We start from the raw sequence: 14808 nt of genomic DNA on the forward strand, positions 1-14808 counted from the left end.
TGGAGTGCAGTGGCCGGATCTCAGCTCACTGCAAGCTCCGCCTCCCGGGTTCACGCCATTCTCCTGCCTCAGCCTCCTGAGTAGCTGGGACTACAGGCGCCCGCCACCTCGCCCGGCTAGTTTTTTGTATTTTTTAGTAGAGACGGGGTTTCACCGTGTTAACCAGGATGGTCTCGATCTCCCGACCTCGTGATCCGCCCGTCTCGGCCTCCCAAAGTGCTGGGATTACAGGCTTGAGCCACCGCGCCCGGCCGATCCTTCTTGTTTTTAAATGATGGCATTATCATGTAGTCCTCCAAGAAGGAAATTTTTGGTGAAACCCTAATGTCTCTCATTTCTACATACAGACCCTGTTCCCCTCCCTATCCCATCATGCTTGCTTTTGCTTGAGTCTTCACTGTTGCTTGGTTCATGTGGCAACCTTTTGATCTGTCTTCTCAACCTCATCTGCCACTCCCTTCTAGGCAGCCTTTATGCCTGAGAGTTAGCTACTGCAGGTGACATTTCTACAATGCCTTCACTCACCTTGCTCATCCTTCAAGATAATTTAAAGCCATCACCAAAGTTCAATTTCACAGATGTTTTTATAGTACAAGGAACTTTACATCTTTCCCTAAATTTCCAGCCCTGTCTTACACTATTGTCTCCCTTGCTCTGTGCTCTGGTGATTTTGGCCTCTTTCAGTTCCTAGAATAAGCCACCTCTTTATTCGGTTAATTCCTGCTCATTCTTTAGACCCTAGTTCGAAGGCCCTCTTTTAGAAAAGCGTTCCTTGCCGGGCACAGTGGCTCAGGCCTGTAATCCCAGCACTTTGGGAAGCCGAGGCAGGCGGATCACAAGATCAGGAGTTCAAGACCAGCCTGACCAACGTGGTGAAACCCTGTCTCTACTAAAAATACAAAAATTAGCCAGGCATGGTGGCGCGTTCCTGTAATCCCAGCTACTCAGAAGGCTGAGGCAGGGGAACTGCTTGAACCTGGGAGGTGGAGGTTGCAGGGAGCCGAGATTGCACCACTGCACTCCAGCCTGGGCAACAGAGTGAGACTCCATCAAAAAAGAAAAAAAAAAGAAGAGCATTCCTTGTCCTCCCTGTGTAGACCTCACCCTTCACATGCTCCTGTGCCACAGTGTACTTTCTCCAGTTTGTAATTATACATTTACCGACAGGTACCTCTCCTCTGCTAGTCTAGATGTTCACTAAGGCTCTTCTTTTCCTCACAGTTGCATCACCTAACACTATGCTTGGCATGTGGGAGGAATGTTGAATGAACGACATCTTCTCTGATCTAACTTGTTAGCCTAAACCTTATATGTGCTCTCCAGCCCTTCCAGAACTTACTCATGAACCTGCAGTGCACATCTGTTGTTTCTGTCCTTTTAGAAACAAGCCCCTTGGGTTTCCTTCAGGGAACTGTTGTTCTCCCATTGCAGGCAAGCAGTGAGACTGTCGATGGGATTTATTTCCAAAGTGTAGGCACCTGACAAAAGCTAGGTTAGTGGGACAATTTCTTCCTTAAACTCAGCAACACCAGGGAGGAAAATAACGTGCTGAAGAGAGGGACCACTTGTTCCTGCAACCTAGATTCCTGGGGCTGCCCTTCATGTTCTTCCTGAGAGCTGGATGTTTAGATTCTGTGTATACCCATGTCCTTCTGGTAAATTCCTTTTTAAAAACAGTTATCCCCAGTCAGTTTTTGTTGCTTTCAATTAAACTATCCTAGCTTATATGGATTTGGGTCCTCCTAAGGGGCAGGGCTCACCTCTGCACCTAACATCACGTCTGGCACAGAGCTGGCGTTCCATAAATGTACTGAATGGATGGAGGAGTGGATAGAGTGACCAAATAAGCAAGGCAGCCTAATAAGTAGCCCTGAGACCTGGAGTATTTGTCTTCCTCTAACCCTTGCAGTGAGGGGGCAGTGTTGGTGGTAGCAGTGATGGCAGCAGCAGGGGCTTCTTCCTCTCCCTGTCCTTCTCCCTCGCCCGACATCTTTGACTGCAGTGATTCCCTTGCTCTGGCCCTTCCTGGCTCCCAGCCTATCTGATTACATCACTATCACCTGCCCACAGCGAGCCTCCTCTGGCTCTTCTTAGGCCCAACTGTCTGCCACACTATTTAATGCCCTTCACACCTTCTATTTTCTGGGTTTTGCTTTGGGGTTCTCTTTTAAGAACTCCCAGTTTGCCAAGGTAGTTCCCTCCCATCATGTATAAAGGCCTGAAATTTAACCCTCTCCACAAAGACTTCCTGAGTCACCTGAGTCACTGGCGTCTGCCTGCTCCATCCCAACCAAGGTTCTTACCTGACAAGAACTTTACTCTCAGCCCCAGCCTCACAGTCATGTTACTGACTATTAAATCTGTGTGTGGCCCCTCACAGAGTTCCCTGACTAGCAGGAAAATTTAAGCATCATCTTTAGGAAGTGTAAATGAGAAAAGAAAGCAATCAGGAAGGCATAGGCATTATGCTCCAGGAATATAGGAGCAGAGCTTCTCTACTGCTGGCGTAGGGCAAGGTTACAGATCCCAGCGCATCTCCTTTATACAAATGTGTGCTTGGAGTTGCATGTGAATTTGCCTTATACAGAGGAACTGCTATTTTGAGTGTACCAACACTTCAGGGACAATTCACCTCTGGGATAGTGGCATGAAAGTCTGGGTCTCACCAGCAGCTCAGTGATCCCAGATCTGTACTAAGAACAGAACACTCTAGGAATCCTGGGTTAGTCAGGCACAATATGCACTGATATTCCAGCTCTCCTAGCACCTGAAAATACTCTCCTCCCCAGGTATCAAAGCAGAAAGCCAGCAGAAATGTTTAGTCTGATGGCTTAGGCTTCCTGCCTTGGTCAGGCTGGAAAGCCCAGGATTACAAAAATCACTGACCAAGGAGCACGTGTGTGTCTGCCCAGCTCCAGGTGGGGAGTGGGCTGATGCAAATCCCTGCCCTTCCCCTCCTGCACGTGTACCAAGTCAGAGCTGTGAATACACAAAGTGCTTTTTCAGATGTCTTTGAAATTAACCACTAACTCTTACATTGCTGCCTTAAAGGAATAAGTCAGTCTAGATGTCATAGCAAAAGATTCATATAACTTGTTGGATGAACACTGGAACACTGATGTAAACTCTTAGAAGGTTCAGAAACTGGACATAAACAAAAGGATGCCATGTATTAAAGTATGAATACATGTAATAATGAAACTTTGTTACTTATAAAGCAAAATTAACAGAATTAGAAGAAAAATACACAGTTGGTATACCATCATAAACCACTGAAAAATCAGGCTCACAAAGTGTGAGAATTCAGAAGATGTAAACAGAACAATTACTAAATTTAAACTAACAGACATACTGAGAACCTTACATCCAACAAATGGAGAGTGTACATTTTTTTTTTCTTTGAGGCGGGATCTTGCTATGCTGCCCAGGCTGGATTCAAACTGCTGGGCCCAAGTGATCCTCCCACCTCAGCCCTATAGGTGCATACCACTGTGCCTGGCCTCTTTACAAGCCATGTAGGGAGCATTTACAAAAACCGACTAGGCCAAGCATAGTGGCTCATACCTGTAATCCCAGCATTTTGGGAGGCCTAGACAGGCAGATCACAAGGTCAGGAGTTCAAGACCAGCCTGGCCAACACAGTGAAACTCCGTCTCTACTAAAAATACAAAAATTAGCCAGGTGTGGTGGCATGCACCTGTAGTCCCAGCTACTTGGGAGGCTGAGGCAGGAGAATCGTTTGAACCCGGGAGGTGGAGGCTGCAGTGAGCCGAGATCATGCCATTGCACTCCAGCCTGGGCAACAGAGCGAGACTCTGTCTTAAAAACAGAAACAAAACAAAACAAAAACTGACCAATTGTGAGGCCGTAACACAGGGTCAGCCTCCAACCCTTGTTTAATTTAAAATTTAAGTACTGAGAAGATATCACATGGAATAACATTTTATCACTGGCAACAAAATACTGTCAGTTATTTCCCCTGAAGTGATAATGCTCACTTTCATTACTGAGAAAATGTCTGCCAAATTCCAGAGTCTGAAAAGCCACAGTCTGTCAATTGTACTTTCAAGTAAAAATTATGTTCCATGAAAAATGTTGCATGAAAAACTCATGGAGCAGGGTGTTGCCCAAGAGGCCGCTGGTCAGTGGCAGGCAGGCCAGGTGTGGACTCCCAGGGGAGCACAGCTCCAGGTGAAGGGCAACATACCCGTCCTCACGTATCGGGTAATATCTCTGCTTATGTGCATTGAGTGTAGCCTCTTATGATCTCCAACCAACTCAGGGTGACTGCTCTAAGAATTCATACACATTTTGCAATAGAGTTTCATGCTATTTTGAAATATCTGATACAAAAAAGTGAGATTAGATTTGAAATCCATTTGTTCTAACTGAAGAAATTTCAATCTTACAATTTTGATTAAAGAAGAGCTGTTGGATTTTTAAAATATAATTTCAGCTGCTGTAAACATCTGAATAAGTATACATAGGATTTTACATTTTTGTCAGTTATTTGTGTGAATGAAATTTCTTTTTGATGATAACTGAGTTTTTTTTTTAAGAGAGTAGCATTAAAAAGCCTTGACAGGAGTTATATGAAGCCTTCCCAGGCAAAACTCCTGGATAAAAATTTATGAACACTGAAACAAGCTCAAGTTTTTAATTAAAAACTTGAAAAGATTTTTATGGTATAGCAATTCAACATTTAATACATTTCTCAATACTTCGTGTTTCATTTGGCTTATCATAGTTCTTTTTTGTTTGTTTGTTTGTTTGTTTGTTTGTGACAGGGTCTCACTCGGTCGCTCAGGCTGGAGTGCAGCGGTGCAATCTCGGATCACCCCAGTCTTGACCTCCTGGGCTCAGGTGACCCTCCCATCTCAGCCTCCTGAGTAGTTGGGACGAAAGGCACAATGCTGCTGGGACTACAGGTGCAATGCCACCACACCTGGCTAATTTTTGCATTTTTTTGTAGAGACAGGGTTTCACCATGTTGCCCAGGCTAGAAATTCCTGGACTCAACTGATCCTCCTGCTTTGGCCTCCCAAAGTGCTGGGATTACAGGTGTGAGCCACCACACCAGGCCTGTTCATCACAGTTCTGTAATATTTTTTTAAAAATCACAAATGTTTTCACAACGCCCTATGTAGACAACTCCAAGTCCTCTCCTGTTTGTCCTAGTACAGCACATGAGTATTACTTCCTACCTACATTCTGATGTGCAACTGGGAGCACCAGGCTGTGCAGTCACATCCTGCTCCAGGACAAAAGAGAGAGCTGCTTGAAGGTTCCTGAAGCCAGATGTCCTACTGTAGCCTCACCTTCAGGCTATTGAGCCCCAGAATGGAATTTCAAGGAATACGGTTGTACATGATGAGCCTAACATGCTACTGGCATTTCCGTTTTGAGTGACCCACTTCCTTTTTTCATTGTAGTGGACCACCACAAATTCCAATCAGCAGTCACTGTACCTGGCACGAAGCAGATGCTTATTAAATGACTGCTACTGATGACAACCACAAATATTCCCCATGAACACCAATTTAAGGAGCATTATTGAGGTATATCAAGTTTGGTATTTTAAGGGATAAAAACATGAACTTGGTTCTATCAGAAAATTGCAATGTTTCGAATTATAATTCACAAAGTCATATGGGCAGGATAGTCCACGAGGCAAGAAAACTCCATCTACCCAGAGAAGCAGCTCTGCTGCCAGATCTTCTTTAAAGTGGTTTTTGGCTCCAATCTCTGGGCTATGATGAATTGCTAAGTACAAACGGAATGGCAGTAAATGGAATGAGGACCTATCCTAGCCAAAACAGCTCTATCATTTCTTAAGAAATGTCACTGTACAATCTCTAAAAAAAAAAAAAGTCATGGGGTATATTAAGCATATGTAATATATGCCATGGCTTGGGTGGAGGTGGAAGTTGGCAATAGTTCCAAATGGGCTGTCAGGCTTGCAGAATGAAGGGACTGAGAGGAACTACTATTTATTGAGCATCTTCCTTTGTATTCATGCTGTTCTCAGTACTGTCACCTACACAGCCCCATGAGGCAGGTACTATATTTTACAGATGAGGAAACAGGGGTTTAGAGAGGGGAAATATGTTCAAGATTCCCCAATCATGAAGTAGGCTAGCAGGGATGCCGCTGAACCAACCCAGGGCTGATTCTTTTCTTTACGTTATGCTACAATGACTCTCAGAAGAAACCAGAAAAGCAGACCCTCACATTAGCAGCACAGTTTTCGTGAGAGCAATGATGTACTATTACCTCCCATCTCCTGCCCGGGGGTGATGTCGGAAGGCCCTGGCCGCATATGCCACACATGAATCATGGGAGTCAAAAGAGGCCTGAGAAGGGCTGGCCAAAGTGCAAATAGCTCCCACATCATCTTAAGTCAGGGAAATAAACCACAGCATGGGATCAATTAATCAAAGATAAACTAAAAGGAAAAGCATTTTTCTAAAATAAACACAGAAAAACCTACTGACCTAGACTAAATTAACTGATTCAGTAAAATAACTCAGAAGTTTACAAACTAAGATCCAATCTCAAATTGGTGTATGTTGGTGTGGGGGAGGTGAGAGGCCTAGCAGGAAGCTTCTGGTAACAGAGTCCCCTGTGACTATCAGGCCTCCATCTGAGCACAGCACAGCTCTTCTCCAATGTGGCATACTGGGGGCCAAGGGAGCATGACACATCCTTGGCCCCAAGTAAGAGACTCACAGGCTACAGAAGGAGCCCTGGAAGCCTCACCCAGTAGATAGAAGCCCCCTCCCATGGCAGCCAAAGATGTCACTGCACCCATCTATCTCCCTCCCGTCTTGGGAAAACAGCAGATATCTAGGGCTGAGTACTGCAGTGAATTCAGTCCTGTTCACAGCATCAACTGTGTCCAGGTCATACCAGGGCATCTTGCACTAAGCTGCAGGAGGATTAGGAGGGACAGCATGTCAAAACAGCTGCTGGTACAGGAAATGGGAAAAAATAGTCTGCAGTTTGTGTCTTAAACTTCATGGAGCTTACCACCTTGTAGGGTAGATAAGGCATAAATACTCACTGAAATGGTCTGAATGTTGGGTGTCCCCCGCAAATTCATGTGTTTGAACCTGATATCCAATGTGATCGTTTTAAGAGGTGGGGCCTTTAGAAGGTAATCAGGTCATGAGGGCTCCACCCCCAGGAATGGGATTGATACTTTTATCAAGGAGGGCTGAGGGAGCCTATTTGCCTCTTCTGTCTTGCGAGGACACACACAGAAGGTTCCATCTATGAGGAATGGACCCTTTCCAGACACTGAATCTGCTGATGTCTTAATCTTGGACTTCCCAGGCTTCAGAACTGTGAGCAATAAATTTCTGTTGTTTGTAAATTACCCAGTCTAAGGTATTTTTGTTATAGCAGCCCAAAGAGACTACGACAATCACCAAGCAATTATTAAACAAAATAAGAGAGAGCTCCACTCCCCAAACAAAAATAACTGAATTTTTTCCCAGTTATAATAATAATGTATGCTCAATACAAAAATCCAAATCCAAAAAACTTATAAAGAATGAAGTAATAACCATTTACCTAGGGTTAACTGCTACAAATATTTTGGTGACTATTTTCCCAGAAATCGCTCTTTCCATAAATGCTGTCTATATATGAATGTACATAAATAATTTTACTTACACTTGGCCTTAATATACATGCTGTTTGTTTCTGTTTTGTTCACTCAACAGTATCCTCAACATCTTCCATGTCAATAAAAGTAAAACTGCATCATCATTTTAAACGACTGCACAGTTACTCCAGTGCATGGATATGCCATTGACCTCAAGCACTCCTTAATTAGTGAATATTATTGTTCCTAATTTTCTATTCTTTAACACCTATTTATTTAACACCTATTTAGCACCTATTACGTGCCAGGCGCATTCTAAATACCAGTGATACAGTGATGAACAAAACAGACCAAGTCCTTGGCCAAAATGAAGCCTACATTCCAGTGGGGGAGATTGACAGCATGTCAGTAAATAAGCGAATAGTTTGAAAGAATTAGGTGTGCTAAGAAAAACTGAAGACATACCTTTTTAGAGAAGGACTGCTTAGAGGAGTGGACTACTTTAGATGAAGTGGTCTGGGAAGACCTTCTGGCAGAGGTGACAGTGGGACAGAGGACTGAAGACAGCAATGCAAAGCAGGAGGTAAGAACAGCCTAGGTAGTGGCAACAGCAAGCACAAAGACCCAAGGCGGGAAAGGACCTGACATCCTCAAGGAGCCGGAGGCATGCCAAGGTAGCATGAGGGCAGTGGGCTGAGGGCAAATGAACTACAGGGAAATCTGAGAGGTAAGTAGGACCCAGGAAGGAGGGACAAGTTTGGATTTTATTCTAAGTGTACTGTAAAGTCACTGGAGAGGCTTCAGTGGTAACAAGACAGGATCTGATTTATGTTTCCGGAAGATTACTCTGGCTACAATGTACAGAAGGCAATAAGTGGCACAGACAGGCCAGTCAGGAGATGTTTCTAGTCCAGGGAAGAGAAGATGGTACCTTGGGCAGTGGTGCTAGAAAGCAGCAGCTAGAGAAGAACACATGGTGAAGACAGGAAAGTGGGAGAGGGTAAAGGAAGAGGAACAATTAGGGTGATTCTAGGTTTGCAGCCTGAACTTTCAGTTGGGTAGATGGGGAAGAAAAAGTGGGAGAGGGACTAGTTTCAGCATACAGGTCCTATATATGTTTCATCAGACTTATATATAAGCATTTATACATAAGTATTTGGTTTCGGGAAGCTGCTATAAATGTGTTTTAAATTTTGGTTTTCAACTGTTCATTGCCAGTACATAAAAACATGATGAACTTCCACGTTTTGACCTCATAACCTGTCATCTTGCTAAACTCAGTTACTAGTTCTAGGAGTGTTTTTGTAGCCTCCTTGGGATTTCTTATGTATGCAATCATGTCATCTATGAAAAGGGTTAATTTTGTTTCTTCCTGTCCATTCTGTATCCTTTTTATTGCTTTATTACATTGACTAGAACTTCCAGAAGTGTTTCCTGATGTTAGGGGGAGAGCAGTCTTTTACCATAAAGTATGATGTTTGCTGTAAGTTTTTGTAGATGGCCGACATCAGGTTGAAGAAGTTCCTTTCTCTGTTTGCTGCATGTTTTTATCATAAATAGTTGTTGAATTTTGTCAAATATGTTTTCTTCATCAATTAATAAGACAATGTAGTTTTTTTTTCCTTTAGACAGTTAATACAGTGGATTGTATTGAACTTTTTTATTGTTGAACCAGCCTTCCATTCCCAGGATAAACCATACTTGGTCACCAAATTTGGGACGCTTTAGCCATTGCTTCTTCAAATATTTCTTCTGGAACTCCAAAGACACGAATGGTAAACCTTCTGGTATTGTCCCACAAGTCACTAGGCTCTGTTTAACTTTTAAAATATTTTCTCCGTAGTTTCAATTGGAAAGTTTTATTGCTTTATTTGGTTCTTCTTTGTATTTTCTTCCTCTTCTTTTTCTTTGCTAAGACATTCATTTTTAAAAATCTCTATTTTTAAATTTTTTTTAGAGATAGGGCTCACTGTCACCTAGGCTGGAGTGCAGAGTGCACCTAGGCTGGTGTGATCATAGCTAACTGCATCCTTGAACTGCTGGGCTCAAGTGATCCTCCTGCCTCAGCCTCCCAAGTAGCCGAGACTACAGGTGTGTGCCACCATGCCTGGCTAATATTTTCCTTTAATTTTGTAGAGAAGAGGTCTCCGCAATGATGCCCAGGCTGGTCTCAAATTCCTAGCCTCAAGCAATCCTGCTGCCTCAGCCTCCCAAAGTGTTGGGATTACAGGCATGGGCCACTGCACCTAACCTTTATTTTTTTTGCTAAGATTTTCTAGTTTTCTATTCATTTCAACAGAATTTGCCTTTACTTTGGGGAGCATTTTTATCACAGCTGTTTAAAAAGTCTTGGTTAGATTATTCAAACATCTGTGTCACCTCAGCACTGGCATTGGTTGATTAACTTTTCCCATGCAAGTTCAAATTTTCCTGGTTCTTCATTTTGGTTCATATCTGGGATATTCTGAATATTGTTATGAGACTCTACATCTTGTTTCAATCCAGTGGAGAATGTTCATATTTTTGTTTTAGCAGACAATCAACCAGGTTGGGTTCAGGCAGCAAATTCCAACTACCCTTCTGTGGGTTGTGCTTTCAACATCAGTTCCATTTTCAAAACCTAGTCAGAAGAGTCCTCTGTGTGTGCATCCAGCCTGGGACTTGGGCAGTGGTCTGTCCCTTAGTTCAGTTCTGAAAGTCTTTGGTATGTTGTTTAGAATCAGATGCACACATGCACAGCTTGGGTTATCCTGAAGTCCATAAATGACTTAAAGGGGTTGCTTTCCTGAGCTCCCTTTCCCTTTGTTTTCTCTTTTGTGCCTCCTGGTTCCTTGGGCCCACCCTTCCTGGGCCTCTGGCCAGAAAGCTGGGGCTTTAGTTACCACACTCTGCCAAGAATTTTCGGAACTGCACTCAGATCTGGGGCCAAGTAGCAGGAAGGCAAAGACAGAAAATAAGTAACCAAAATTGCACCCCATCCCCTTGGGACTACAGCTCCTCTGATCAGAGAGGAAGGTTCCCCTCTCTCAGTTTTAGGTGCTTGAAGGGCCTACTGCTGCCACTGTCCCTACCACCATCACTGTGGGATTGCCTGGGGGCTGGGGCATGAGGGAACAACTCTTGGGATTTCCCCCTCTGTCTGAGCCTTGGAAGCCCTTTTCCCATCCCAGAGCTTTAACCAGAGGTCTTCTCCTGAAGCTGTTTGTGCCTTAGTGTCCATTGCTGAGGTTTGGGGTACCTTGAGTCTAAGACATGGGACACTGAAGGGAAAATAGGAAATTAACTGCCACTTTAGTAATACATTGAATTCTGGTATTCTTCCCCTATCTGTCTGCTACTATTTATGTCTCAGAGTCCTCAACTGCTACTAAATGAATTCTGAATGGGCCTTTAGCTGCACTGAGAGATAGGCTGAGTGTGCTCACTCCATCTTAACTGGAACTGGAATCTTTTTTCTTACTTTTAAGTACCTACACTAACAGAAAGAAAGTCAAATAGGGATTAATTGCAAAGTTATCCTGTTAAAGTTCTAAAACGTTCTTGGCAATGTGGTATGCCCAACACTTTGTAAATTCTCTCCAAATAAAATAGTAAAGACCTATTTTATTTGAATAGTAAAGACCTCTGCCCAGCTCTTCCCTGGTACCATTCCCTTTTAGGCTTGATGCAAAGCATGAGATAGCAAAACGACTGGCCTCTTGCAAGTATTCCACGAGAGCATGCATAAGGCAGAACTAGGTGTGGAAGCTGGTAGGTGTTGTCGGGAAAACTGAAGGCTAAGTAAACTGAAAACCAGTCATAATCTGAGGCTGACTCTGAATCAACTTGCTCTATCCTCCACTAAGAGGGAGTCAGCGGAAAAATGTCTGAATTCTCATTCTTTGCCAGCCTTCACTGAGAACCATGTACAAACCTCGAGCCTTACTGCCAGGGTCCATAGTTATTTGAAGATTAAGCCCAAGATCTTTTCATAACTCCAGGGGAGATGGAGGCTGAGGACCAAAATCCCCTTGAACATTGTTAGCTGTACATTGAGGTTTTATGTACTTTTCTATACATTTGCTATATTTTACATTTTTAATACAATGCCCAGCTAGTGAGTTACTGTAAAATGGATACCTATATAACCCCCTTCAGGTCACTAAAAAGAATATATCAACACACTAGAAGCCCCCCTGTGCCCATCCCTCAACATACCCCCTTGAACACCACCATCTAGTTATTATAGAATTCAATTCCTTGCTTTTAATACTGAATTATGTATCTAAGCAAATATGGTTTAATTTCATTTGTTTTTGAACTTTATATAAAAGGATAAACACAGTATGTACTGTTTTGTCTGACTTCTTTTGCCCAACAATACGTCTTTAAGATTTATCCATGTTGTTGCATCTGGCTATGGTTTGCTCATTTTTACTGTTCCCTATGAATATAATTTGCATATTCATTCTACTGTTGTTAGGTATTTGGATTGTTTTTGGTTTTTGACAATTATGAACAATGTTCTTATAAACATTCTTATACACATATCTTGCATATATATGTCCTGTTATGTATAAGCATCCATTTCTGCAGATAATATACCTAGAGGAGGAACTGCTAAGTCACCAGGTATGTGTATATCCAAATTTACCTAGATACTGCCATAGTTTATTCCACAGTGATTGTACCAAATTATGCTAAAACAAGTAAAAATCAGAGTTTTCACTGCACCACATCCTTCTCAACATTGGAATTGTCAAGCTTTTCAAGTTTTGCCATTTGGTAGATGTGTATTGATTTCTCATTGGGATTCTAATTTGCATTTCACTGAGTACTAACCCAATCAAACACCTTTTCAGAGGTTTATTGGCCATTTGGATTTCCTCTTTTGTGAAATGCCTATTCAAGTCTTGCTCATTTCTGTAATGGGTTGCTCCTTTATTCCTATTGATTTCTGTCATTCTTTGTTCTGGAAACAAGCCTTTTGTTTATTTGTGCTGTAAGATCTTTTTACACTCTGGATTTCCTTTCACTCTCTCTCACTTCTTCTTTTTTTTTTTTTTTTTCAGAGACAGGGCCTCACTCTGTCACCTAGGCTGCAGTGCAGTGGTGCAATCACAGCTCATTGCAGCCTCTAACTCCTGGGCTCAGGTGATCCTCCTGCTCAGCATCCTGAGTACCTCAGACTACAGGCACACACCACCATGCCCTCACTATTTAAAAAAAAAGTTGTAGAGCATTTTGGTGGGAAACACACAAGGTATGAGATAGAAAGATGCTAAGGGAGAGAGTACGGGCTCTAGAGTTAGACAGAGATGAATGGCCCAGAACAGGTTACTTCATGTCTTTGAGCATTAGCTTCTTTATCTATAATAAAGATATCAAAGCTATTGTAAGGAGATCTAGTATTTCATAGCACAGCAGAGTGATTACAGTCAACAAAAATTTATTGTATATTTTGAAATAATTAAAAGTATAATTGAAATGTCTGTAACACAAATAAGCTGTAAATGCTTCAGGTAATGGATACCCCATTTACCCTGGTGTGATTATTACTCGTATGCCTGTATCAAAACATCTCATGTACCTTATAAATATATACACCCACTATGTACCCAAAAACATTAAAAATTAAAAAAATTAAAAATTAAAAGTGATTGTGAGAGATAGCTGAGAGGTGTATAAAGCACTCAGCACAGTGTTGGCACACAGTAAAATAGGCAGGCCCTCAGTAAATAGTGGTGGCTGTGATCATATTCTCTGAATGTCTTTCCTCTTGTCCACTCTACATCAACTGCTGTACCTCATGGCTGTTTTGTGAATCATCAATCTATCATATCAAAGGACGGCAAAATGAATTAACTGCCCTCAACAGGCCAGCAGTCTCCCTGGCATTCATGGGCGGTACCCATGGTACAAGTCTCACTGTGTTACCCAAGCTGGTCACAAATTCCTGGCCTCAAACTGTCCTCCTGCCTCAGCCTCCCAAAGTGCTGAGATTACAGGTGTGAGCCACTATGCCCATCCAGCCTGCCTTTTCACTCTCTTAATAGGGTCTTTTGATTAATAGAAGTTCTTAACCTTTATGTAATAAAATGACCAATCTTTTACTACACAAATAGACACAAGTTTTGGATCAATTTAAGAACTCTTTCTGTCTGTCCATTCTACCTTAAAGTGACTTCTCCTGCCTCAGCATTTTGGTGGGAAACACACAAGGTATGAGATAGAAAGATGCTAAGGGAGAGAGTATGGGCTCTAGAGTTAGACAGAGATGAATGGCCCAGAACAGGTTACTTCATGTCTTTGAGCATTAGCTTCTTTATCTATAATAAAGATATCAAAGCTATTGTAAGGAGATCTAGTATTTCATAGCACAGCAGAGTGATTACAGTCAACAAAAATTTATTGTATATTTTGAAATAATTAAAAGTATAATTGAAATGTCTGTAACACAAATAAGCTGTAAATGCTTCAGGTAATGGATACCCCATTTACCCTGGTGTGATTATTACTCGTATGCCTGTATCAAAACATCTCATGTACCTTATAAATATATACACCCACTATGTACCCAAAAACATTAAAAATTAAAAAAATTAAAAATTAAAAGCGATTGTGAGAGATAGCTGAGAGGTGTATAAAGCACTCAGCACAGTGTTGGCACACAGTAAAATAGGCAGGCCCTCAGTAAATAGTGGTGGCTGTGATCATATTCTCTGAATGTCTTTCCTCTTGTCCACTCTACATCAACTGCTGTACCTCATGGCTGTTTTGTGAATCATCAATCTATCATATCAAAGGACGGCAAAATGAATTAACTGCCCTCAACAGGCCAGCAGTCTCCCTGGCATTCATGGGCGGTACCCATGGTACAAGGCCCACATGACTTTACCTAAAAACACAGAGACACTCTTCCCTCAAAGTCATGTCATTCTGAGGCTCCCATAGGGACCCAATGGCAGCAAGCTGAAGAATCAAAGTAGTCTCTTCCCACTTCCTGTCAACAGGTACAGTGGTGTGGAACAGGTAAACTGCCCCAGACATGGGAGAGCCAGGCTCCATTGGGTCTGGGTGAATTTGGGGCAGGTGTGCTGATCTGTGTGTCCTGCACTGTAAACAGGGAAGAGAAGGAGTGTGTCTACCTACATGCATTTTGGCATGAGTGCACAGTACAGTGTGGTACTCCTCTCCTGGAAGAGGTCTGTATTTGAGTA

At 42.5% G+C, this 14808-nt stretch overlaps 1 protein-coding gene across 36 annotated transcripts in view; it reads right to left on the reverse strand.

Moving 5' to 3' along the window:
• ST3GAL3 (ST3 beta-galactoside alpha-2,3-sialyltransferase 3) overlaps nt 1–14808 on the reverse strand; it is a 232697-nt gene that overhangs the window by 126824 nt on the left and 91065 nt on the right. The window lies entirely within an intron of this gene.

Source organism: Macaca mulatta, chromosome 1 (genome assembly GCF_049350105.2).
Source record: "Macaca mulatta isolate MMU2019108-1 chromosome 1, T2T-MMU8v2.0, whole genome shotgun sequence".
Classification (NCBI taxonomy): domain Eukaryota; kingdom Metazoa; phylum Chordata; class Mammalia; order Primates; family Cercopithecidae; genus Macaca; species Macaca mulatta.